The sequence below is a fragment of the Prionailurus viverrinus genome, chromosome C1 (assembly GCF_022837055.1).
Source record: "Prionailurus viverrinus isolate Anna chromosome C1, UM_Priviv_1.0, whole genome shotgun sequence".
Classification (NCBI taxonomy): domain Eukaryota; kingdom Metazoa; phylum Chordata; class Mammalia; order Carnivora; family Felidae; genus Prionailurus; species Prionailurus viverrinus.
In genome coordinates, this window is record NC_062568.1 from 42,769,389 (window position 1) to 42,784,098 (window position 14,710).

The window sequence follows — 14,710 nt, forward strand, 5'->3', positions numbered from 1 at the left end:
TTTCAAAAACCCAGCTCTATTTAGTCTTTTAGTCTATTTCATTTATTTCCACTCTGATATTTGCTGTTTCCTTCCTGCTACTAACATTGGGCTTAGTTGGGTCTTTTTCTAGTTCTTTGAGGTGAAAAGTTGTTTATTTGAGATGCTTCTTGTGTCTTAATGTAGGCATTTATCACTACAAACTTTGCTCTTAGAACTGCTTTTACTGGATCCCGTAAGTTTTGGTATGTTGCATTTCCATTTTCATTTCTCTCAAGGTATTTTTTTTTTTCATTTCTCTTGTGATTTTTCTTTGGCCCATTCATTGGTTGTTCAGTGGCATGTTGTTTAATCTCCACATACTTGTGAGTTTTCAATTTTTTTTTCATGCAAGTGATTTCTAGTTTCATACCACTATTGTCAGAAAAGAAGGTTGATACGATTCCAATCTTCTTAAATAATATGTTTTGTGGCCGAACATATGATCTAACCTGGAGATCCAACCATGTGTACTTAAGAAGAATATATGTTCTGCTCCTGTTGAATAGAATGTTCTATAAATGACTATTAAGTCCATCTGGTCTAATATGTCATTTAAGTCCGATATTTTCTCATTGATTTTTTTGGCTTGTTTGGATAAACTGTCCATTGATCAAAGTATGGAATTAAAGTCCCCTACTATAATTGTATTACTGTCTATTTCTGACTCCTAGTGTGTTAATATTTGCTTAATATATTTAGGTTCTCCTGTGTTGGGTGCATAAATGTATATAAGTATTGTATACTTTTATTGGATTGACATGTTTATCATTGTATATTGACTTTCTTTATCTCTTATAAAAATTTTTGACAGGTAGTCTATTGCATCTAATATATATATCTTTGCTTTCTTTAGGTTCCCATTTGCATAAAGTATCTTTTTACTTTTACTTTTTTCTTTTACTTTTTACTTTCACTTGTGTGTTCTTAAAGCTGAAGTGAGTCTCTTGTAGGCAGCAAATAGTTTTGTTGTTTTTTTTTTTTAATCCATTCAGCTGCTCTATGTCTTTTGATTGGAGAATTTAGTCCAGTTTAAAATAATTATTAATAAGTATGGACTTACTATTGCCATTTAAAGTTGTTTTCTGGCTATTTTATAATTAATTTTTTCATTTTCCTTTCTTGATCTCTTTCTCTGGGATTTAATGATTTTGTGGTTATATGCTTAGATTCCTTTCTCTTCACATTTTGTGTATCAATTATAGGTTTTTGCTTTGTGATTGCCATGAGGCTTTTGTAAAACATTTTATAACATTTTGTGTGTCTATTATAGGTTTTTGCTTTGTGATTACCATGAGGCTTATGTAAAACATTTTATAACAGTCAATTTTAAGGGGATAAAAACTAAATTTTAAAGGGATACTAAGGCTCTACATTTTTCACTCCTCACATTTTATTTTTGATGTCACATTTTACATGTTTTTAGCTTGTTTAACATTAACAAATTATTGTAGTTATTTGTAATGATTTTGTCTTTTAACCTTTATTCCTGAGTTATAAGTGATTTATCTGTCATCATTATATCATTGCACTATTCTGAATTTAACTGTATATTTTCCTCTACCAGTGAGATTTATTCTGTTCTGTGTTTTCCTGCTACTAATATTCTTCCTTCAGCTTGAAAAACTCCCTTTAACATTTCTTCTAAATCTAGTTTAGTGATGGTGACCTCCTTCTGCTCTTGCTTCTAGAAAACTTCTTATCTCTCCTTCAATTCTGAATGACAGCTTTTCCAGGCAGAATATTCTTGGTTGACAGTTTTTTTTTTCCTTTTAGCACTATGATTATGTCATGTCACTCCTTTTTGCAAAATTTCTGCAGAAAACTCTTCTGATGGTCTTATGGGGTTTTCCCTTGTACATAGGTTTTTCTCTTTGATTTTGATATTCTTTCCTTGCCTTTAATGTTTGACAGTTTAAATATAACATGTTTTGGTATGAGTCTCTAGATTCATCTTTTTGGATTTCTATTGGCTTTATAAATCTGGATATCTGTTTCATTCCCAGATTAAGGATGATTTCAGCCACTATTTCTTTAAATAAATTTTCTGCCCCTTTCTCTCATTTCTTCTTCATCTTGGATCCCTATAATAAAAATACTGTTCCTCTTGATGTTGTCCCATAAAGTCCCTCCCTCCCTCCCTTTTATTCTATTTTCTTTTCACTGCTCTGACTGTATGAATTCCACTGCCCTGTATTCAAGTTCACTGACCTCCTTCTTCTGCTTTATCTAGCTTGATGTTGGACACCTCTATTGAATTTTTCAGTTCAATCATTGAATAGTTCAGCTGAGTGATTTCTGTTTGGTGCTTGTCTTATATTTGCTTTTTATTGAAATCCTCATTTTGTTCTTGCATTGTTTCCTGAGTTCTGTAAGCATAGCTTTATGACTGTTATTTGAACTCTATCAGATATATCACTGTCTCCATTTCACTAAGGTCTGTTTCTATAGTTTTAGCTTGTTCTCTTGTTTGGAACATATTCCTCTGTTTATTCATTTTCCTTGAATCTCTGTGTTGGTTTCTGCACATTAAATAACATAGTCACATTTCCCAGTTTTGAGGAGTAGTCCTGAGTGTAAGATGAAACTTATTGTTCGCCTGTGTCTGAGCTCTTGGCTGTCTCTCAATTTTTTTTGTGATTGTTCAGGTTGCTTCTTTGTTCTTAGTGGCTCACAGTAGTTGACAGTGTACCAAGACTGTCAGTGTCCCAAAGGAGAGGATCACAGCACCTGAATGAAACCTGTTGGCAGCAGGACCCTCAGACAGCAGCTGGGAAAGTATGTCATTGGGTGACCTCCATGGAGAAACTGGGGGATGGGTTTTTTATCTGCTCCCTCCCTTATCTATACCTTGGGGTATAGCTGTGGTGGGGCAGAGAATGCTCCTACACCCATTAAGAACTGTTTCATTGTTTGCTACTGTCCTGTAGGTTTGTGAATGCAACCCCTGGGAGAACAGTCAGTTAAGAACTATTTCTTTGCTACAGTCAGGTGTGAATCCTCATGAATATAAGCCTTCTTGGCTACAAGAGTCAGATGATCTAGGTGTCTGTCCCTTGGTTAGCAGCCCCAACAGCTCTAGACATGTGTGCAAGTTCCTTCCTTGGAGATATTGGTTACTTGGAGTGGGCTAGAGGAAGAGGTCAGGGGAATTATCCATGGACTTCCCTGGCCTTGGGGGAGGATCACATGGTCATCCTCTATATGAATGTTAAATTAGAAGTCTGAACTTTGGCAGCAACTTTCAAGGTTATACAAATAGGCCTCTGTCAGGGAAAGAGGGAAGTGGCATTTTTTGCCCACTGCCTCTGTGCTGAGTCCCGGGGGAATAGCCACAGTGAATTCTTGTGAGTTCCTTAAGAACTATTTCTTTGCTTGCTATAGTCTTATTGATCCTTCTGGATGTGTGCCTCATTGGTTTTCAGAGCTGGGTATCTTGGGGCCTGTCCCACAGTTGGAACTCTTAAAATTTGGAGCATCATATTTGGAGTCCAAACATTTTGCTTCTCAGAGAGAAGCTGGGAGTTGGGAGTTCCTTCCTGATTGCATGGCTCTATGCTAGTAGTAAAATTCATGATAAAAGTGTGTCTCCGCCTTGCCTGCCCATTTCAGTGTAGGTGATGTGGGTATTTTCTTGTTTTCCTGAATATAGGATTCACTCAACGAGTCTCTGGATTTCCTTCAGAGGGACTTGCCCCATGTGTAACTGTTGGTTCAGTTGTGTGCTTGGGAGGAGGTTAATTCACAAGGCTTCTATGATACCATCTTGGATCAAAAATCTAAGAAGTTTTTGTCTCCTTTTTTTAAGACTTTATTTTCTTAGGCAATTTTAATTTTACAATAAAACTGAGAGACAGATACAGAGTACCATATGCCTCTTGCTCCCATACATGTATAGCCTCCACCGTTATCAACATCACTCACCAGAATGGTTCCTGTTTTACCAAAGGTGAATCTATATTGACACATCATAACCACCCAAAGTCCACAAATCACCAAAACCAATAAAGAGTGAACTTTAGGGTTCATTCTTAGTAGTGTATAGTCTTTGGGTTTGGACAAATGTAATAACATATATCCATTATTATCATACAGAATATTTTCACTGCCCTAAAATCTTCTGTGCTCTGCATGTTTATCCCCCCCACCACAACTGATATTTTTACTGTCTCCATAGTTTTGCCTTTTCTAGAATGCCATGTTGTTGGAATCGTATGTAGCCTTTTTAGATTGGAATCTCATTTAGTAATGTGCATTTAAGTTTCTGTCATGTCTTTTCATGTCCTGATAGCTCCTTTCATTTTCGCTCTGAAAAATATTCGATTGTATGGATATACCACAAGTTTATCCATTCCCCTACTGAAGCCATGTAGGATATCTTGGTTGCTTCCCAAACTTCCACTTTATGGGAGGAGATATTTCCAAGGATTATTTTAATTAAAAAATGGGTTATGTATGTTTACTTTGTTTCTTTTAGTTTTACAAAATTTTTGTTTTGGTTAGACCCCTACTATAAATTCTGAAAGTTTAAAGAGTTCCTCTACTACAAATATTATTCCATTGAGGATCTAATCTCTTTTCCTTTTGAAAAGTCAACTTAAATCAGAAGAAATATTTCTTTTCAAAAATAATTCTTATTCAATATATCTCCCTGAGATTCTATGTTTTTGACACTGAGAACCCAAAAGACTGTGTGTGTGTGTGTGTGTGTGTGTGTGTATGTGTGTATACACAGATATGTATCTTTTGAAAACTTTAGTTTGAGCTCTCAGGAAATTATTAATTTCAAAAAGTAAATGAATATAGAACAATTCAAATCTGACATAATTGCTCAGAAAATAAATAAACTACTCGCCATATTATGGAATCTCTATTTCAAGGGACAAAGCAGGTCCTTATCCTCCAGAAGCTTAATATCAACCAGGGAAGGGAGAGAAGTATGATGAGGAGCATAAGGCAGACTGAGGGAAAAGTATAAGCTAGCACCACCCCCCCAGCAGGTGGGATATATATGATATTCCTTGGACACTCCAGGCTCCCCCAAAACAGAAAGGGACCAAAAAAAAAATGGTTAAGTTGATAAGAGTCTCCACCAGTTTACAAGAAAAAGCCAATCCCATCAATAGCCTAAATCCAGGAACTCCCTACTGTCTTAATGTTAATGCCTTGCAAAAGAGAAAAACAACTTTAGCTTGACAATAGCTAGGCCTCTGGTAATCTATGAGTCTTTAGCATTTGAAAATCTCTTTGGAAACTTCCCTTTTGACTTTACCTCTTCCAAGTCCATGGTATATAACCAGTCATTCTTCACAACCCCAGTGCCCATGGGTCCTATCCCCATGCTTTAATAAAATCGCCTTTTTTTGTGCACCAAAGATGTCTTCAAGAATTCTTTCTTGCTCATCAGCTCCAAACCCCACCATCACACCAAAACTTCATCAAGTAGACAACCTAGGTAATTTCAAACAGTGAGAATGAACAGAAAGCATAAGAGCAAGATAATATGATAGGGAGTGTCTAGGGATTAGGGTTCAGAAGCCAATTTAGACGGGGTGGGAGGAGGTCTAAGGAATTCATCAGAGACCTTAATAACAACAATCAGAAACAGGCAGGAGCATTCCAAAGAGGGAAGGGCAAATGCAACATCCCAAGGCCAGAAATATCTTAGAAATTTCAAGGACTTAGAAAAATAAAAACAAAAACCAGTGGGTTTAGAATGCACTGTTCCAGTAGAAAGAAATGTTTTTGTATATGGGCCAAAGAAAGAATGGACCAGGGGGTTTTCCTGATAGTCCGTGAGATTTCCATAGCATGTAAGTCAGATCCTAAAAGACTTTACTTGCAGAGATGAGGATTAGAGTTGTGCTTCTCAAACTGTATTGCCCACAAATCACTTGGGAGATCTTATTAAAATGTGAATGTGAATGAAATGTGTGTGGGAGCAGCCCCTAAGAGTCTGCATTTGTAACAAGTTCACAGGTGATGCTGATATTGCTGGTCTAAGGACCACATTTACATTAGAAAAGTATTAGGTATTAGATTTACAAATCTTGCTCATCATCAAAATCACCTGTTTATCTTCTAGTAAATATATTTTGTTGTGGGCCGACCTACTTGGAATTTCTGGAAATAGGACCCAAGAATGTTAAAAACAAAGCACCTTAGGTGGCACAGCTACCAAGTTTGAAGAGTACTGACAAACACTACAGGCCAGGGAAATAAAATATGGGAAGTAGGAAGGTGTAATCTGTAAATATAAGTTAGCTACTCTTTCTTGTTTAGAAAGATATTTTGCTTTTATGAACTTCAGAAAATATTGTGTAGTTGGAATCAATTAAAGATTACTTTAAAGTGAGATAACATAATGATCTCTGGATTAAAAGATCAAGAGAGAAAGGCTTCAAGTTGCTGGGAGAAAGAAAGAATAAAGTAGGACTGAAACTAGGGACTTTTGATCCCTATAAGATTTCAGCTTCTAATGGGTTTTGTGGCCTGGTGTGAACCACTGGAACTCTCTAACTCACACTTCTCATAAATAAGATCTCTGAAGGTTTTTTTAGTCCTTACACTCTAGGCCTCTTTGGTAAAGGAGTAATTCTTCCCACCTGATCAGAATCACAATGCCATCTCCCCTAATGCTCTTTCCCCACTTGTACTAGGACAGGGCAGGAATCCTTTTGTAATCAAACTAATCTGGGTTTACTCCTTGGTGAGTTACTGTCCGAGAGTAGGAAGTCCTGTCCCCTCAAAGATCCTTCTAGCTGGACTAAGAATCAAGTTGACATGAGACAGATTAACAGGAGAAAATCAAATTTAATAGCATATGTACAGGCAATCTGCACAGACATGGGAATTCCAAAAATAGGCAAAATGAGGTATATATGTCATCCTGAACTAAGGAGAAGAGGGTGGGGGTCTGGGACTTCAGAGGAAAGGAATGCAATTCACAGGGTGATAAGAAGAGCAAATGTTTGGTAATTAGATGTTTGCCCTGCCATACACATGGGTCATTCAGATAAAATTTGTCTCTGTTAATAACCCTGATTCTGGGGAAGACCACCAGTTTAGCTGTTTCTGTATGGTTAAGGGAGGGACAAAAGTTTCTTTTGAGCCCATAGAGATTCAACTGCTTTCAGCTCAAAATACTTCATATGCCAAAGTGGCACATTTGCAGCAGGGGGAGGGGGAAGATGAAAAGAGGAAGGGAGAGCTGTCCTGAACCCAGTCATTACAGATAGAGACTGCACCAGGTGGAGGTGTCAAACAAAGGAAACTTTATTTGCAGCAAATAAGGCGATCACAGGGAATAACTTCCAAAGCCATGACTCCCCATGTGGGAATGAGTGGATTTCTTTTATTTAGGTAGGATGAATATTCAGAAAGGGGAGTTTTGTCATCATATGTAGAGGTGGGCATAAGGTTGCACAGGCATACTTAGAAAACATACCTAGGCATGCATCCTATGTTAACGAAGCTTGTGTCTCTCATTGGGTGGAGATTCTAACATTATAAAGAGGTAGAAGTAACTGGTAGACACTCCAGGGTCCATCTGCATAGTTGTGAGTTGCTGGTCAAGCTCAAACTGGTTTAGGCCAGCAGGGGCTCTTCCTGTTTGCCTCTAAAAGATAAGGTTAATATTCCTGTGAAGAAAAAGGGAGATCAGGGGGGTTCTTGCTGGTGATTGTTTTAGTCTCATTAACCCTCTGGGGCACATTTTCACTATCATGGGAAAAGGTATCTATGTCCCCTTATTGTGGAAACCCCCAAACTTTACCAGTGACCTTCTTATTCCCCACCCAAGGTTCTGGAAGAAATACCAGTAAGGTGTTCTCTTCACCACCATAGAAGGTGAGGTGAAGGGGATAGCTCCCTTTATAAACATGCCTCTCCAGAAAAGGTACTTCTCAGCTTCCTGGTGTTCCTCCTACATTAATAAGATGGCGGTAGGAAATATGAAGTGAGTACCAGCTGTGCAAAAGGGTAGGTCTCAATAAACCCTTTGAAGAAATGGTTGGCCTGATAACTGAGCATTCTCTATACTTAAAACACATTTTTCTTCTATGGACTTGAGTCTTCAGGCTAAGGGGAAATTTCCTATATTTTGGTACGGTCTCTTAAAAGTTTAGAATATATTCAAACTATGAGTGAAAAGATCAAGAAAAAAAACTTTTCTAGAAGCATTTTTTTCTGAAGAAAACTATAATTAAATACTTTAAAATTGTGTAACTTATACTTTGACTTAATAAAAAATTACAAAAAAATACTGGGGTGGCAGATGTTAAAAATAAGCCATTTTCCTTCAATTCATGAATCACTGAATAACAGGCCCATTAAAACATTCTTCATAATGCCTTTTCAACAGTTATTGCTAAATCATTCTAGATAGCTGAGCAATTATTACAGTTATATGAGATTTAGTATGAAGTATGAGAAGCAAACTATGCATGAGAGCATCTGAGCTGTATTACCCCATCCTATTAAATCCCCTAATTGACCTACAATATTATATTAGTTTCAGGTATGTAACACAGTGATTCATATTTTTATACATTATGAAATGATCACCACCACAGGCCCAGTTACTATCTGCCACTATACAAAGTTGACTATATTCCCTATGCTATATGTTACATCCATGAGACTTAATTTATTTTGTAACTGGAAGTTTGTACCTATAATCCTCTTCACCTATTTTGCTCATTCCCTGAACCCCCCTCCCCTCTGGCAACTGTAAGTTTATTCTCTGTATCTATGAACTGCTTCTATTCTGTTTGTTTTATTTTTTAGATTCCAAGTATAAATCAAAGCATACGGTATTTGTCTTTATCTTATTTCACTTAGTATAATACCTTTTAGGTTCATTCGTGTTATCACAAATGGCAAGATTTGATTCTTTTTTATGGCTGAGTAATATATCTCACACACACACACACACGCACACACACATACACACATACATATGTCTCACATCTTCTTTATCCATTCACCTATTGATGGACAAAGATTGCTTTCATGTCATGGCTATTGAAAAAAAAATGCTGCAAAGAACATGGGGTGCATATATCTTTTTGAATTATCATTTTCATTTTTGTTGAATAAACACCCAAAAGTAGAATTTCTGGATCATATGGTATTTCTATTTTAAATTTTTGAGGATCCTCCATAATATTTTCTGAGTACACCAATTTACATTCCCACCAACAGTGCACAAGTGTTCCATTTTCTGCACATCCTCATCAACACTTGTTATATCTTGTTCTTTTGATAATAGCCATTTTGATTGGTATGAGGTAATATCTCATTATAGTTTTGATTTGCATTTCTCTGATAATTATTGATGTTGAGCATCTTTTCATATGCCTATTGGCCATCCATATGTCTACTTTGGAAAATGCCTATTCAGGTCTTCTGCCCGTGTTTTAATTGTGTTCAATTTTTGTTGTTATTGAAGTGTATGAGTTCTTTATATATTTTGGATATCGACCCTTATTGGATATATCATTTGCAAATATCTCTTCCCATTCCATAGGTTGCTTTTTGAGTTTGTTGATTTTTTTTCCTCTGCTTTTTATTTTTGGCATAGTCCCATTTGTTTATTTTTGCTATTGTTGCACTTGCCTGAGAAGACCTGTCCAAAAAAAATATTGCTGTGAACAGTGTTCTATAGCTTACCCTCTATGTTTTCTTCTAGGAGGTTTATGTCTCATATTTAGGTCTTTAATCCATTTTGAGTTTATTTTTGTGTATAGTATAAGAAAGTGGTCCAGTTTCATTCTTTTCTAGGTAGCTGTCCAGTTTTCCCAGCCTCATTTGCAGAGACTGTCTTTTCCCCATTTTATATTCTTGCCTCCTCTGTCATAGATTAATTGACCATATAAGTGGGGGGTTATTTCTGGTCTCTCTATTCTGTTTCATTGGTCTGTGTGTCTGTTTTTGTGCCAATACCATGATTAGTACAGCTAATTTGATCAGTGCAGCTTTTATAGTATACCTTGAAATCTGTGATGGTAATACTTCCAGCTTTGTTTTTTTCATCAAGATTGCTTTGGCTATTTGGGATCTTTTGTGATTCCATGTAAACTTTAGGATTATATGTTCTAATTCTGTAAAACATGTTGGCACTTTGACAGGGATTACGTTAAATCTGTAGATTACCTTGGGTATTATAAACATTTAAAAATATTTTTTCCAAACTGTGAGTATAGAATATCTTTCCATTCACTCGTGTTGTCTTCAATTTCTTTCATCAGTATCTTATGGATTTCAGAGTACAGGTCTTTCACCTCTTTGGTTAAATGTATTCATAAGTATTCCATTCTTTATGATTCAATTGTAAATTGGATTGTTTTCTTAATTTCTTTCTCATAGTTGATTATTGGTGTATAAAAACAGATTCCTATGTATTAATTTTATATCCTGAAATTTTATTGAATTCACTTATTCTGACAGTTTTTTGGTAGGATCTTTAGGGTTTTCTATATATAGTATCATGTCATCTGCAAATAGTGACAGCTTTACTACCTTTTTTTTCAAATTGGATGACTTGGGTTTTTTTTGTTGTTGTTTGGGGATTTTTTTGTTTCATTTTGTTTTGGTTTGCTTTTGGCTTTGGTTTTGGGGTTTATTTGTTTGTTGTGTTTGTTTTTGTTTTTGCCTAATTGCTCTGGTTAGGACTTCCAATACTATGTTGAATAAAAGTGGCAAGAGTGGGCATCCTTTTCTTATTCCTTAGAGGAAACACTTTCAGATTTTCACCATTGCATATGATATTAGCTGTGGGTTTGTCCTATACAACCTTCATTGTGTTGAGATATATTCTCTCTAAATGCTCTTTGTTGAGAGTTTTTATCATAAGTGGATGCTGAATTTTGTCAAATGTTTTTTCTGCATCTACTGAAATGATCATATGACTTTTATTTCTCATTGTGGTATGTGGTACATTGTGTTGATTGATTTGTGGTGTTAAACCATTCTTGCATCCTTGAAGTGAATCCCACTTGGTCATGGTATATGATGTTCTTTAATGTTTTGTTGAGGATTTGTATTTATGTTTATCGGGGATATCGGCCTGTAATTTTCTTTCTTTTTTCTTTTTGGAGTGTCTTTGTCTGGTTTTAATCATAGGGTAATGTTGGCCTTGTAAAATGAATTTGGTAGCATTCCTTCCTCTTCAATTTTTGGAATAATTTGAGGAGTTTAGGTATTAACTAATATTTAAATATTTGGTAGAAATCACTTGTGAAGCCACCTGGACCTGGACTTTTGTCTGGGGGAAGTTTTTATTGATGTCTCAATTCCATTACTAGTAGTCAGTCTGTTCAGATTTTCTATTTCGTCATGATTCAGTCTTTGAAGACTGTATGTTTCTAGGGATTTATCCATTTTTTTCTAGATTGTCTAATTTGTTATCATATAATTATTTATAATATTTTTATGATTTGTATTTCTGTGGTATTGGTTGTAACTTCTCCTTTTTTGTTTCTGATTTTATTTACTTGACTCCATTCTCATTTTTTTGTGATGAGTCTAGCTAAAGGTTTGTCAATTTTAATTTTTTTTTTTAACGTTTATTTATTTTTGAGACAGAGAGAGACAGAGCATGAACAGGGGAGGGGCAGAGAGAGAGGGAGACACAGAATCTGAAACAGGCTCCAGGCTCTGAGCTGTCAGCACATAGCCCGACGCGGGGCTCGAACTCACAGACCGTGAGATCATGACCTGAGCCGAAGTCAGACGCTTAACCGACCAAGCCACCCAGGCGCCCCAGGTTTGTCAATTTTAGAACCAGCCCATGGTTTCACTGATCTTTTCTATTTTATTTTTTAGTCTCTATTTATTTCTGTTCTGATCTTTATTATTTTCTTCCTTCTACTCACCTTGGGTTTTCTTTGTTCTTTTTTTTAGACCCTTTTGGCATAAGGTTAGATTGAGATTTTTCTTATTTCTTGAGGTAGGCCTATATCACTATATAAATTTACCTCTTACAACTGCTTTAACTGCCTCCTACAGATTTGGACCACTGTTTCATTTTCATTCATTTCTACATATTTTTTTAAATTTCCTCTTTGATTTCTTCATTGACCCATTGGTTGTTCAGTAGCATGTTGTTTATCCTCCATATGTTTGTGTTTTTGCCAGTCTTTTTTCTTATGATTGATTTCTAGTTTCATAATGTTATAGTTAGAAAAGATGCATGATAGGGATTCCTGGATAGCTCAGCCAGTTAAGCAACCAACTTTGGCCCAGGTCATGATCTCATGATTCATGAGTTCGAGCCCCACGCCAGGCTCTGTGCTAACAGCTCAGATCCTGGAGCCTGCTTCAGATTCTGTGTCTCCCTGTCTCTCTGCCCCTCCCCCTGCTCACACTCTGACACTCTCTCTTTCAAAAATAAATAACTTAAAAAAATTTTTTTAAGGTAAACATTTTTTAAAAAATTTAAAAAAAGATGAATAATATTATTTCAGTTTTCTTAAATTTATTGAGAATTGTTTTGTGGCCTAACATATGACCTACGCTGGAGAATGTTTCATGTGCACTTGAAAAGAATGTATATTCTGCTGATTTTGAATGGAATGTTCTGCATATATGTTAAGTCTATCTAGTCTAATGGAGTGTTCAAAGACACTGTTTTCTTTAATTTTTTTAATGTTTTTATTTATTTTTGAGACAGAGAGAGACAGAGTATGAGCAGGGGAGGGACAGAAAGAGAGGGAGACACAGAATCTGAAGCAGGCTCCAGACTCTGAGCTGTCAGCACAGAGCCCGGCGTGGGGCTCAAACTCATGGAGTGTGAGATTATGACCTGAGCTGAAGTTGGATGCTCAACTGACTGAGCTACCCAGGGTCCCCAAAGACACTGTTTTCTTACTGATTTTCTGCCTAGATGATTTATCCGTTGATGTAAGTGGGGTGTTAAAGTCCCCTACTATTATTTTATAACTGTCAATTTCTCCCTTTATGTCTGTTAATATTTACTTTATGTATTTAGATGCTTTCATGTTGGGTGCATAGATATTTACAATTGTTATACCTTCTTGTTGAATTGATACCTTCGTTTTCTCATATTACAGCCTGCTTTAAAGTCTATTTTTTTCTGATATGAGTATTGCTACCCAGCTTCTTTTTTTTCCTTCCATTTTTATGGAATATCTTTTTCCCTCATTTATTTTCAGTCTGTGAGTCTGAAGTGAGTCTCTTGTAGGCAGCATATAGATGGGTCTTGTTTATTTATTCATTCACCAACCTATATTTTTTGATTAGAGTATTTAGATCATTTATTGATTACTGACAGATATACAGTTATTGCCAGTTTTAAAATTTGTTTTCTGGTTGTTTCTGTAGTTCTTCTCTGTTCTTTACTTCTTGCCCTCTTTTTTTGTAATTGATGACTTTCTGTAATGTTATGTTTTTCTTTCTTTCTCTTTTTGTATATTTGTTAAAAGTTTTGGGTTTGTGGTTACCATGAGGTGCATATATAACATCCTAAGTGTATAATGGTCTATATTATGATCACTTATGTTTGAGCACATTCTTAAAAATCTTCTTTATTCCCTCCATCATGTTTTATATAGATATTGTCATATTTTACATCTTTTTATTCATAATTTTCTTCTAATTATGTTCTTTTCGACTTAAGGAAGTCCTTTTAACATTTCTTATAAGACTGTTTAGTAATGATGGCCTCCTTTAACTTTTGTTTGCCTGGGAAACTATCTCTCCTTCCATTTTGAATGACAGTCTTGCTGAATAGAGTATTCTCAGTTGTGGGCCTTTTTCTTTTAGCACTTTGAATGGATTATGGTATTCCCTTTTGGACTGTAAAGTTTCTGATGAAAAATCAGGTGATAGCCTTATGGGGTTTCCTATATATAAAATTTTGCTTCTCTCTTGCTTCTTTTAAACTCTATCTTAAATCTTTGACATTTTAATTATGTGTCACAGTGTGGACCTCCTTGGTTCACCTGGTTTGGAGCTCTATCTGCTTCCTGAACCTGGATTTCTGTTTTCTTCCCCATGTTAGGGAAGTTTTCAATTATTATTTTTTCAAATAAGTTTTCTGCTACTTTCTCTCTTTATCATTTCAGTTGTGTTCTTCGACTCTAATTGCTTCTTTTTTATATTTTCTATCTCTCTGTTGAAGTTCTCACTGAGTTCTTCTATTCTTCTCTCCAGCCCAGTAAGCATCATTATGATCATTACTTTAAACTATCTATCAGGCATATTTCTTATCTCCATTTCATTTAGTTACTTTTCTAACATTTTATCTTTTTCTTTTATTTGCAGCATATTCCTCTGTCTCATTTTTCTTGACTTTCTGTGTTTATTTCTATGAATTAGGTAAAAGAGCTACTTCTCCTAAATTTGAAGAAATGGTTTTCTGTATGGTCACCCCTGTGTGTATAGTGTGTGCCTGGGGACTTTGGCTGGCTGGTGCTGTGGCTGATGTGGACAGGAGGTCCCAGAGCACTCCATGCTGGGGTTGCTGTGGCAGGATGGCTGGAGCTGAAGTAGACATGTCCCAGGTGATGCTGGGGCTCTTTGCATAGAAAATGCCCTATTAGGACAGCTAAAGCTAAATTGGGGGGCAAAATTTTGGTGCAAGCCAGAGGGTCTTAGGGTGTTCCACACAGGGAGTAGACTGGCAGAGTGGCAGGAGCCAAGCTGGGGTGCAGGCCAGGAGGTGACAGAG